The sequence below is a fragment of the Patagioenas fasciata genome, chromosome 13 (assembly GCF_037038585.1).
Source record: "Patagioenas fasciata isolate bPatFas1 chromosome 13, bPatFas1.hap1, whole genome shotgun sequence".
Classification (NCBI taxonomy): Eukaryota; Metazoa; Chordata; class Aves; order Columbiformes; family Columbidae; genus Patagioenas; species Patagioenas fasciata.
In genome coordinates, this window is record NC_092532.1 from 23734281 (window position 1) to 23746508 (window position 12228).

The following is a 12228-nucleotide window of genomic DNA, read 5'->3' on the forward strand; positions in this document are numbered from 1 at the left end:
AAACTGGGCAAGACCCTGCCCCCACAGCAAGAGGTGGATCTCCCATAGAAATCAATTCTCTCTCAGATACAAAGGGTCACTGATAATTACGTGCACGTACCTAAGAATGAAATTTGCCTCATTGAGTGATACCACCTCTTGACTTGCAGCAACTCAAGCAGTAAAAAGACAGAACTGACTGGGACACCCTCACTGTTCTACCAGCTCAACACCGCGTTTCTGCCCACAATTCGCTTTCTGCTGGACTGCCTGCGTTCAGCCTTCCAAGAGCCAACGCATTTTGTTTGCCCAGGGCAGATCATATACGGCATATGTTTCCCCCCAACTGACTTTACAGTTCTTGTACTCCTAGAGAATTGTCCAATTTGTTCAAATCATGCAGGAACTTAGTTTTCAATCGAAGAAAAAACTGGCATTTCAATATTAAGGTCTAGACGTGAAGTCCTGAATCTCTTACTGAAGCGCAGAGAGAGATTTAATGTTCAGGGATCTGCCCGATCTGTTCGATGCCAACAGATTTGGCACCGTCGTGTCGCTGATCTCCACTGGAAAGCCCTCGTCTCTGGGGGACAAAGGTATTTCACCTCTTCTACTTCTTTCCACCCTCTGAGCAAATCATTAAGAATGAAAAAAAGCACCAAATAGATGCTATTGCTCCATGAGCAGAACACAATCAATAATATTGTTACAATTTACTGTTCGAGAGAAATATACTTAGAGAAAGAAAGAAATGAGAAAATCAAATCAACCATGTCTTAAAATGCACAGCGAACATGTCCCTGGCCTTATGTCCTTTATGGAAATTGTGCTTATACAACAGATAACTCAGCAATGCAGTCAATAACTGGCAAACCCGATACTTCCAAAGGCGCTAAGGGGGAATGTCAACCACCGCTGACGAGCAGCTTTGAACCCTCGGCCTCTCAGATGGGGGCTGACAACTTAACAGGCTTCTCCCCCTCTGTAGGGACGAGAGTTTCCGTGGCCTGTGTTCCTACCAATAAAAGGCGACCCAAAAGTGCTGGGCACATGCCACTTTCTGTAAAAGAGTCAGATTACCAGCCCCTCTTGATACACTGCGGGGTGCCAATGGATGTTTGTGCTCGTGTGGTTTTTCCAGTGAAAAAAGGGAACAAAAAAAAAACCCCACAGATTCTCTTATACATAGGAAATTACATTCATTCAGCAGGGAGGCAAAATGGAGGCTACTTGAGTTAATTTCTCCTCATTTATTTATATTTAGCTCTGCCATAATGGTCCAGCAGCTCCCATTCCATTGAAATGGCTCAGCGTCACCTCTTGAAATTAAAGCCCTGTTGGATAACGACTCCAAGTGCTTTCAACACGTGGCTCTGAGGAGGGGAATCCCTTTACTCATTAAGCAGCAAGCAGAGGCGAACCAAAAAGGCTTCCGTGAGGCGGCATGGTCAAAGAGATGAAAGGGAAGGTACCGGTCAGCCGGCTGCGTTAATCAGCGGGCAGATGCGCGTTCAGTCCCTCGGAATGACAAACCCGGTCAGAACGTCACCACAGGGAACACCCCTGCGGAAACAGGGATCTTGGGCCAGCAGACACACACAGACTGTGCCAACCAGGTCTGCGGCACCCGGCCACGCTCATCTCCAGCCCACGTGCAGGATCCTCGCTCTGTAAATCAGAACAGCCCCGTACAGCCCCTTCAGAAACACCACTTTGTGTGCCAGCTTCCACACTCCCTTGTGTACATTTAAGTATCTTGAGAAATGTTCATTAGTCACTGCTTGAAAAGGAGAGAGATGACCTAAAAAGCACCCAGGTAAGCTTAAGAGAAGGGATAATGCTCTGAACCCTCTCAAGCACAGGTTCTACAGCTCTGATTTCTCTCTTTCTTAGGCTGTCCTACATTTCCATAGCTACAAAAGTTATTTGGGGTTGGAAATCACCCTGCCCACTTTTTATCCCCCCATCCCATAAACATCTATCTGAATTTTCAATCTAATTCTAAGGTTTTGGTGACTTGTTGCTGCTGTTTGTCAGTGCAACATTTCTATTATGTAAAAACTAAATATTTTCCATTTTGGAAGTGAGAAAAACACAAGCATAGGCTGTGTCGTCTTGAGAAGTGGACGTACTCAAGCTTGGTATGGGATCCCACACGTTCTTTAGCAACTCTGCTGTTTGCACTGAGAGATCTGGTAAGGTCTTTGGGGAAAACATCCCACATATCTCTTTAAGGTCCAACCAAAATATAATCTATCCTGCCCTCAGTACAACAGCCTTGCCGAGATAAATAGTTCAGGGAAAAAAAGTCTTCCACTGTAAATCATACTAACAAAACACGGCTGAGCCAAATTCCCTGCCCTCCACCGCAGCGAGAGGCTGTTTGTTCAACGGGGACTCTGATTCTTTGACAGAATCTAGGATGCTCAAACTAAGACAACACAACTGCGGTCCTCCAAGAAATCAGTCTGGTCTTATTTCTTGCCTCTCTTTTTCTTGGCACCAGAGGACTTTGGGTCAGAGCTAAACAGCTTATGAACTCATTTCCTAAAATTTCCAGTCTCCCCAAAGCTTGCTTTCCTTGGATTATTTTTAATTCAGTCAATTTGTAACACATATTCAGCCTGTATCCTCCACAATATTTTATGATAAATCCCATTCAATTTCACATGTACGGTTGCAAGCTTTATTGCTTAACAAACATTTCATCTAGTCTCCCATAATTTATATCTGAATGGGTTTATTATAGACATAGCATTTCATTCATTGTGCCGTTAATTCTGTAACATGCTGCCTGTTTTCTGTATGGCTGCTCTACCATTATGTGCTTTCAGTACAATTGAATTTTTCCTTGGGAGCTTTATAAAATGCTTTATGAATATGTAATACAAATTGTATTAACAAGGCAAATGTACTTTTTATTCCTTTTGTGAGCATTTCCAGTCAATGACTGGTAAGAGAACAAGCCCGGTAGCACGTGTCTCCCTCAATTCCTATTCACCAGGGCTACCCATGCAATATTATTTTCAAAAGGTTCACCACTTCAAATACAAAGGTGTTTTAAAATCTCAGTTGATGTTGCAGTCAGGTCCATGGAAGAGAACTCCAGAAAGCTTTGCAATCATGATTTGCCCCTTTGCAGGGACCTTCCACCTTCTGTTCAGGTAAAAGGATCTTAGCTAGATACTATTTTGAAAAGGCGTCATCTTCGATCACATCCATTCCATGCAGTCTATTCCCTTAATTACTATTACATATTTGTCTTGCATTAACACCTAGAAACACCAGTCCTGTTGCATTACATGCCTATTAAAACAAAGAGGCAATCCTTGCCCTAGAGCTGTGATTGACCAGACGCATCCAGTGAGCCAAGAAGAGGATGTGATCCAACAGGGGCAGTAAGGCGAGGGTCAGACAGAGTTTCAACATGTATGACCTATTCCGTGTGCTCACCAGCTGCTGGAGGAACCGTGTCATGGCAGGGGGACGTGCAGGTTATGCTACATGGTCACGCAATCTTTGAGGGAGCTCTTGGGATGACTCTCAATACATTCACATGCTTGAAAAATGGGAAGGAATGTGTTTCTTTACCTAAACTAGTTTGGTTCCTTTCGATAGAGAATAGTTTGCACACTTGAAAATGAAGGAAGGCCCCATGCCTCTGAGAACACGGAAAACTTCCATACAAAGGGAGATCGAAGCTTTTTTTAGGTCTCAACCGCAAAGTTCACCATAATGTTCTTGCTACACCTCACAGGGGGATCTGCTAATGCACTTTACCTGCTAACGCACTTTCTAAATCTCCAGATCTGTCTCCGATTTGAGAACAAAACTCCTATTAAAAACCCCATTCTTCCATTCACCATTGGCCAGCACACTGTCTAGAACAAAACTGTGTCCATCGCATTGACTGACGACTGATGGTTCACCATATGTTCTTACTTCGAGCGCAGGGGTTAATTCCTCAGCGACACGATGGGAGACTAGAGCCTTCAGTGGGAAATAATGTGGTACTGACAGAAAAAGAAGGAAATGGAAAAAGTCTGAATACATTTCTGCTCAACCGTACAGATTACAAGAAGGGACAGCATAAAAAATCGCCTCTGGAATTCAGATTCTTCTGAAGTCTGCCCACAGGCTCAGTAACATCTATATTATCTATATTGGGAGGCAAGAAATATTTAGCAGGGTTGCTGTCCTCGCAGTATTAGATATAATAGAAATAGAGCAAGGTAGATTCTAGCGTAGGGTTTGGCTGGCTTCTGCTCGCAGATCCCTTGACATACGTCTGCCCCTGGTGTCATTCCAGACCCCTGGAGTTAGTCTGGATTTGCAGCAAAACCTGAGCAAGTAAAGTACAAGACAGGACTCCCACATTTCATGAAAACTATGTGCTTGTGGAGGCATCCCCATTTTAGGAGAGAAAAGGGCCCTGCTTTCAAAGAAGGGATCTCCTTATTTGCCTTCACTCCTTTTGAATATGCAAAGTGGGGTTTGGTAATCACAGAATGGTTGGGGTTGGAAGGGACCCCTGGAGACGATCCAGTCCAACCCATCTGCTAAAGCAGGTTCACCCAGAGGTACACTGTACACTCAAGCAGGGCATCTGGTGCCTTTCTAGATTAGATTCATGGAAGGATCAGAATTAGCAGCATGGATCACTAAGTCATACCCACTCCTTTTCAGATTCCTCCAGTGACACTTTTACTGGTTTTTTATATTCATGTTAACAAAGGACCTGAATAAGACATAAGTAAGAGACATTATATTTTAACGTTATATTTTAAACGTCCAGGTAATGTGCCCCTGGAGACCTTAGGATCAAATGAGCTTTTATATTTTTAGGTAGAACGTAATCATTTTTTTCATTATTGTGGTTGCTACATTACTGTTATTAAGGAGTTTATCACCCTGTGGGGGATCCTGCTCATTGGAATCACACGCTTGCAGGCCAAAAGAGACAGTGCAGCTCCATCCCCTGGCTAACAACACAGCCACAGGACAGCACCCTGTCAGGATGCTGGGGCTGGTGTGACGTGCCGGCTACCACGGGAAGGCAGAGCTAGATGCAATGGAGACTGGAAAGTCATTGCTATGTGGTCATCTGCTTTGCAGACCCTTGGTACATGCTGACCTTCTAGTGGGCTTTTGGGGAAACTGGCCAAAATACAACATGTAAGGAGAGGGTGAAGCGAACAAAAACCAGCACGATACTACAAGAAATGGGTACTTACCCAACAGGCCACTTATCTCTATTCTAACTTTGGAAAACCTTAGAAATTCTTCCTAGACTTTTATCTAGCCATCATTTATTATCAAGCTGACCTTTAGTCCTCTCAGCCTTGGCAGCACTATGCTTTCCTAAGGATCATTTTTTAACAGAGTAGTCAATTTATTAGAAGACCTACTCAAGCCCCACTTTTGACGGAAAGGGTCAATACCCACTTCCCACTGATGTGTACGTCAGCAAGCACTGTGGAGAACACTACGAACCAAAGCTGCTGGGGCAATCCTGCTGGCTCCCTGCACATTAAACATTTCCTCTTCTGCCTCAGCTCCAGCCAGCGCTCACCAGAACCGCCATTTAGAAGGGAGGTGCATTCCACTAGGTTTGAGTTTCTATGCCTCCCATAGTTTCCCAGGCTCATCATATAGTTAAATGTATACATCGCAGAAAGCAAACATTATTACTGAAGTTTCCTCCTTGGGACTCCTGTGATGTTAAAGTATGGGTGGTGCAGCTCCTTGCCAATTTGCTTGTTTCCAAGTGGGAAGGTATCTATATGATATGTTAACACTGGAATGCAAACATCTGAAGACGAATCTAATAAGTGTGTCCATATCATTACCTGTTGCTTCACAGAGACAAGGAAGGAATCTCATTGAGGAAGGTGAACAGGAAAGTATTATCACAGCACCTTAAGAAATGTAAGTGATCCATATTGCCCAAAAAGGTTACAGAAGGTGGGAGAATAAACAGGTCTCACTCCATCTCAAGACGAGAAACATCACCTTGTTTCACCCTCCATGACAAGGTGACAAATAAATACCAATCCTGAGCATAGCAGGAAATGATTCCTTAGTTCCACGTCCAGTGGCAGTTTCTGTTTCCAAGTCATGGTGGAAGCAGTGATTCTGAGCATACAAAATCCACAAACACCACTACAATGCAGGAAAATCACATATCCTGGAACATGTATACTCATGTGGGTATTATCCCTGGTATCTGCTCTTATCAAATCTGTCTTTCAGAAAGCTGGCATTAGATTTCATGTCAAGCAGAAATAATACCCAGGCTGGGATCACCCACACCACGATGAACCATTTGCTGTCCGTGATGGAGGAACAGGGGTTAAACTGCCCTTTCAAACATATCCAGGACCTGAAGAACAGCCACAGTTGTCAATGTAGGGACGACTGCTTGGGTGAGGGGACCCAAACAGCACAGAGCCAGTTGTTCCTAGCAGACGCATCACCGCGGCATCGCATTGAACACCAGGCTGACGGCCTTGAGAGCTGCCCGCTCCCCTCCGCTGGGAATCAGCGAGCGCCTTCCCCTCCACCCGTTATTACTCAAGGCTCTTGCAGATGTTCTGGACTGCCCAGAACGCTGCCTCAGACACCAACACTGCGCAAGGGCCTTTGCAGGAGTAACGGGCGGCCTGGTGCTCTCAGAACCAGCACCGACCAAAGCATCTTCCAGTCAGCTGGAGTGCCACCAGCAGCACCACAAACCCAGCTGCTGCCGCGCTTTACCCGCACACCCGCTTTGCCTCTAAGGCAAGGCCAGGCTAGAAGCAAGCAGCTTCTTAACCCTCCTGAGCTGGAGATTTACACCCAGCCTTACTGCACGTGCACCAAACGAGCTCAGCCTTTACGCAGCCCCACACGCGGGAGGCCCTGCCCGTCCCTGCATACATCACACATCACGCAGCTCGTAAACCACGTCGCACACCGACGAGATCCAAATAAAGCAGAATCTACAAAGTAGTAACATCTGTAGTTGGACTGTTTAGCTTAAGTCACAAGGATTAACAGCCCCCACGGTTCTAGAAACAGACTAATCACGAGCAGGGACCACAGAAGGATTGGTGCCATCTTGCGCTGCCTGGCTGGCCAAGGGATTTTAATCTTCTTTTGGGATAGATACTGGATCTTACAGACCACTGGTCTGTTGCCTTGTAAAATAAAGAATTCTACAGTCCCTGTATTATCTCCATCCACCCATTATATCTCTTTTGTGTAAGAGGCAGGAAAATCATATTTTAATGTGAAAACATTAGCATTAAAAAGAAAAAGCGAGAAGCTATCCCAAGACCAAGGAACAGCTCTGGGACGGGCTTTGGTTTTCATTTTAATGACTGTTCCACAACCTCGTTTAACAAAATCCTATGAGTAGGAGATAACCCAAAATACCCACGCATATCTGCAAATGCAGTGTTGAAAACAGATTACAAAACTGTTTTCAAGCCACTTTTAATTAAAAAAAGCAAGCCTCAAATCCTGAATGAGCAGGCTGTGTTTTTACCTTTTTTCTGTATATGCTAAAAGTCTATTAGAAATCTGATTACTAAACGTCACCTTTTTAAACATCTACTACCATACTGTATTCTAATACACGCGTGTATGTGTTCGGCAATTTAATAGATATATTATTTTATTACCATTTTTCTAAGGAACAAGCCAAAATGATAAGATTCTTGTCACTGACTTCCAGCAGCTTCCGTAGATCACCCAGGAGAGCAGTGTTTCAATAATCCATACTCTGAGTAACAGTTTGAACATAAAAGATTTCGGAGCTGAAGGCAGCCAGTGGACATATTTCATACTATCACAGTAACTTTATCACTTTTCTGTGATATCATCTCCCTTGAAAAAATAAGACTGCACGATATTTCTGTCTCCTGGAGCCGAGCGTAGCGATGCTATCTGTTTTAATACATGACATACTCTTCCACCAGTTTTCCTTGAAAATGGAGAAAATCCAAGGGACTGATTTCAAGGAAACAAACCTATATACAATATCTGGTCTGTGTGTGGTTGGCTTTCTCCTTTTCTGCAGGCTTTTCATCACCGTCAGACAGCGCTGGCCTAGCCCTTGCTATAGAAAGAATAATTGTAAATCTGCATGGAGTTCATGACGATTAGTTTCTCTTGGAGTTGGGCCAAAGAACAAGCCTTTCTCCAATACAGATTTCACATGCAGGCTCAGTCAAGAATTCGTTTATTAATCCTCTCGACCAAGGCTGGATTAAGCCACCCAGGGGCCCTGGTGACACCCAGGAACTCTGTGTCCTGCGATACACGTCCCGGTCGAAAGGCGTCCAGAACGGAGAGCAGAGGATCCCCGACCCCAGCCCACGCTGAACCTTCGCCGCATTCTGGGGGGCACCCGGGTCATCCCCAGCAGACACCGCGCGCCCCGCTGGAGCACGGAGGGGCTGTGCTCCGCTTTAAGCCGGGACACAGCACACAAGCGTGTCACAGGCCAAAGGGCACAGGAACGTTCCAAAGGAACGTTGTTAGGAAGAACGATGTAACTGAAGGCGAGATCAAGCCTAAGAAATCCGGCAGCCGACCTAGGAGCTTCTTTACTCCTACCCTATTATTCTAAAAGCACAGCGCTGAAAAGGTTTTAGCAGCCACTCAATGTGTCAAAATCTACAGATTTTCTTACCCATGCGTTGTATTACTTTTGTATCAAAGGCAATCGCACTTTGATTCAACTCCTACTTTCCATAAGCTGTATTGAAACTCTGTCACTCCATTTCCTAAGAGTTCCGTTGAAAAGCAGTTTCTTTGGCTTTTAGCCCCTACGAGTTTCCCAGTTCAAATTATCTTTCACTTTAAAATTCAGATCTAGATGTTCATACTCTGCTTCGGAATCAAGATTAAGCTAAAAACCTAATTTCAACTCCCTTTTATCTATTTGGCTATTTCATCTCAAGAGAATTAGGAAGACTTTCCTGTTGCAAAACTCCCACCTGGTCCAAGCTGCCTGAAAGTTTAGTGTCTCGTCTCAAAGGAACTCAAAACCATCGCGGTCCCACTTCCCATCACATCCCCTCCCCATGCAGGTGAGATTTGCTGCGAACGTTTCCCAGAGCTCTAACACTGTGTGAACTCTTGTAGAATTATTGTTGTTCCAGGAGCGTCCCGGGGGGCTTCAGCGCTGCTGTGAGGCAGCGATATCCCTGGTGGAGGACTAATAGACTGTCACTGTCTCCACTGGGAACCATGGAGGTCAGACATGCTACCTAACCTACATCAACACGTAACTTCCTCGCCCTGCTCAGGAACAGCATCAAGAATAACACTGTGCTCAGATATCCCTCACTGCCGTTTCACTGAGATCACATCGAATTACTCCTAATAACGCAGCCTTTTCCGCTTCAGCCCAGTCCCTGGCACATCAGCCCAATAAGCCCATAGGGTTTGCTGCTCCGCTGTGTCAGAGAGCGTCGAAGGCCAGAAAGGGAGAAGCAGGGCAGGAGGAAACGTTGCTCCAAGCCGCCCAGCAGCTCAGCCCTGAGCCCTTCTCCCCCTGCTGCCCGCTGCCCCGCTATAACCTGCGGCACTTGACTTTAACTCCTTGTTCGCCAAGCCCCCTAAACACCGCCTTTGCTTTTTTCACCAAGCCAACCCTCGTTTTCTTGTTGTTGTTTGTTTTTCTCACCTCTCAGGTCACTCGGAGCTCTTCCAGAATAAACAGACTGTGCACGTTCACAACGTGGCCAAGGCCGGTGGATGAATTCTGCACCCTCTGCCCTTCGAAACCGGGCTGTGCTGCATCCTGGGGAAAGCAGCGGACTCAGGGAGATGAAGGCACTGCCATCGCTCCTCGTCCCACACTCTGTAAAAGATCAAGGTTTAGTTGACGGCATGTACACTTGCAGGTGCTATTTCACGTTTCATTTTAAGACATCTGTAAGCATCTGTTGATCTTTCACTTCCCAACACGTTAATGGCCTGGTATTTCACTATATTCTGAAAAACTGCAGGAGAAAATGTAAAGCTGGGGGGAAAAGGGGGATTGAGATGTTTTAATGGGGGAAAACTTTAATTCATGAATTTTACGACTACAAGGGAAAATGAACCACAGCTTGATCGCACAACAAGAATAGCAATTAGGAACAATTGTTGAATTTAGTTTAGGTATGCAGCATACGTAGGTAAATACACTGAATGCTAATGGTTTTATAATAGTCTTATTAATTCACACACATAGTTAATGTTTAAGATAAACTCCCCATCTTTAGAGTAATTTATGCATTCCACTTTTATAGAATTCCAATTGAATGAATATGAACATAATCATTTTGCACAAATGTTCTCCAAGGAGTGTGCAGAGAGTCTGAGGCAATGCTGAGGCTCCCCACAGCTTTATTCATAATGGATCAGTCTATTCATTCCTTATTAATTTAATGGAGTACAACTGAGCAGTCTAGCAGCTTGAGCTTATGAGTGTTTCACAAATGGGGCTTTTTGCCTGTAATCGCTTAATCCTACTGGCAAGGCCTCATAAATTGAATAAAGGAGTGAACTAGGTTTTAATTAAGTCTAAGGAATGAGCTTGTCTGAAAGACACTTCAGCCCCTTAAGATCACAGTGGTGAAGTGTTTGTCCAGGAGGCTGGCAGAGGCAAGTATCCAGGCTAGCGGGGTTAGAGACCCGTTGCTTTGATGTAAGGTATTTGTTAATACCTTTTTCCCCTTTAATTAAAAATCCATTCTCCACTGTCAGTGCCATCTGAGAGTGCACGTGAAAGAACTGCAGCAAACCTGACCGGTTCTGGAACAGAACGTGGTTTGGGACTCATCCTTTCCGACTCCGTAAAGCAGCTCGCGGAGGACAGCACAGACTGACACCAACAAACAGGGAAGCAAACATTTGGCCCTAGCAGTTTCGAACTGTGCCGCTTCGGGGCTCAGTGCCCGGGGGTCAATACGACCCGAGCAGAACCCATGGGGAACGGTCACACATCAGAAAGTTGCACCAACAGGTGGGGCAGAGGGTTGATAGGCTAAAAGCCGTCTTCACGCTCCCACAATACGACAGACGATATATACAATCAAAACCTGATTTACATTGGCATCAGCGACGAAAAATAGGATGCCAGCATTGTCTACCGCAACAGCTGCTCAGCATCGGAATGAAATATTGTATCCAGTGTTCACCCATCTCATAACATCCTTTTTGTAAGTCCCAGAGGTCACCTAAACACATTTATTGACTTCATTATTTTTATATAGGGAGAAAAAATTGACGGTGCTACAGAGCTGAGCAAATAACTCACAATAAAATCTTTATTCAATATATTTCATCTTTTTCTCCACTCTTCCTGCAACAGCACTGAAATTCTTCCTCTTGGCCATTATCTAAAATCACTATCTGAGAATTTCGGCAATAAATTTTTTTATGCTACAAGATGATCTTGGAAAGTTCAGAGTGAATGTTTGCCATTAAAAGTGTGCTTATTATTTAGATAAACCACGCACTGGTGTTTCTGTGCTCCAATTGACTTACACAATTTATAGTGCAGCGTGACTTGTGAATTTGACTGGTACGTGTACATGACAAACCCATGAACAGTTGGTTACAGTGGCTCAGATTCTAGGACTTGTCAATAATTAATTTCATGGGGAGTAAAATTAAAAGGCAATTTGAAAGGATCACATCCCAAGTGTCCTATCCAGAAGAAACAGAGAGCAGAAAATGTGATAGCAACGCACAAATCCGAGGCTGATTAGTTGTACACACTCTAAAATGGAACTCCCTGTGGCATTTTACATGAGAGCCTGGATATATTTGGTAGACTTTTTTTAATCATTTTTACTAAAATACGTTATTCCACCGAGCACCCATTTGGCTGTTTCCTGACTGGGGACCATCAAATCCCTGGATGCCGTCAGGCACCCTGGCCCCTTGGCAAAAGCCCAGTGATACCTTCAGCTGATGAACTTACAAAGGGAGAGACTACAAAGCATGGTCATGAAACAGATATTCTGCATGACAAGCGCAGACCATGGTGTGCCCAGGTGAGGTGTATCGATAGGAAGGCAGACGAACCCTGGATCATTCAGCAACACCTTGACACCAATTCCCATTGACAGCGATGGGGACGGACTTCACAACACACAGTTCTGGAAAGCTGATTTGCTTCAGCAAGCTCTCCTTCGAACCTTATTTTGAAGCAGGCTAACTGAGGCAACTTAAAGTACAGTTGCATGTTTTTAGAGTGCTCTTAGG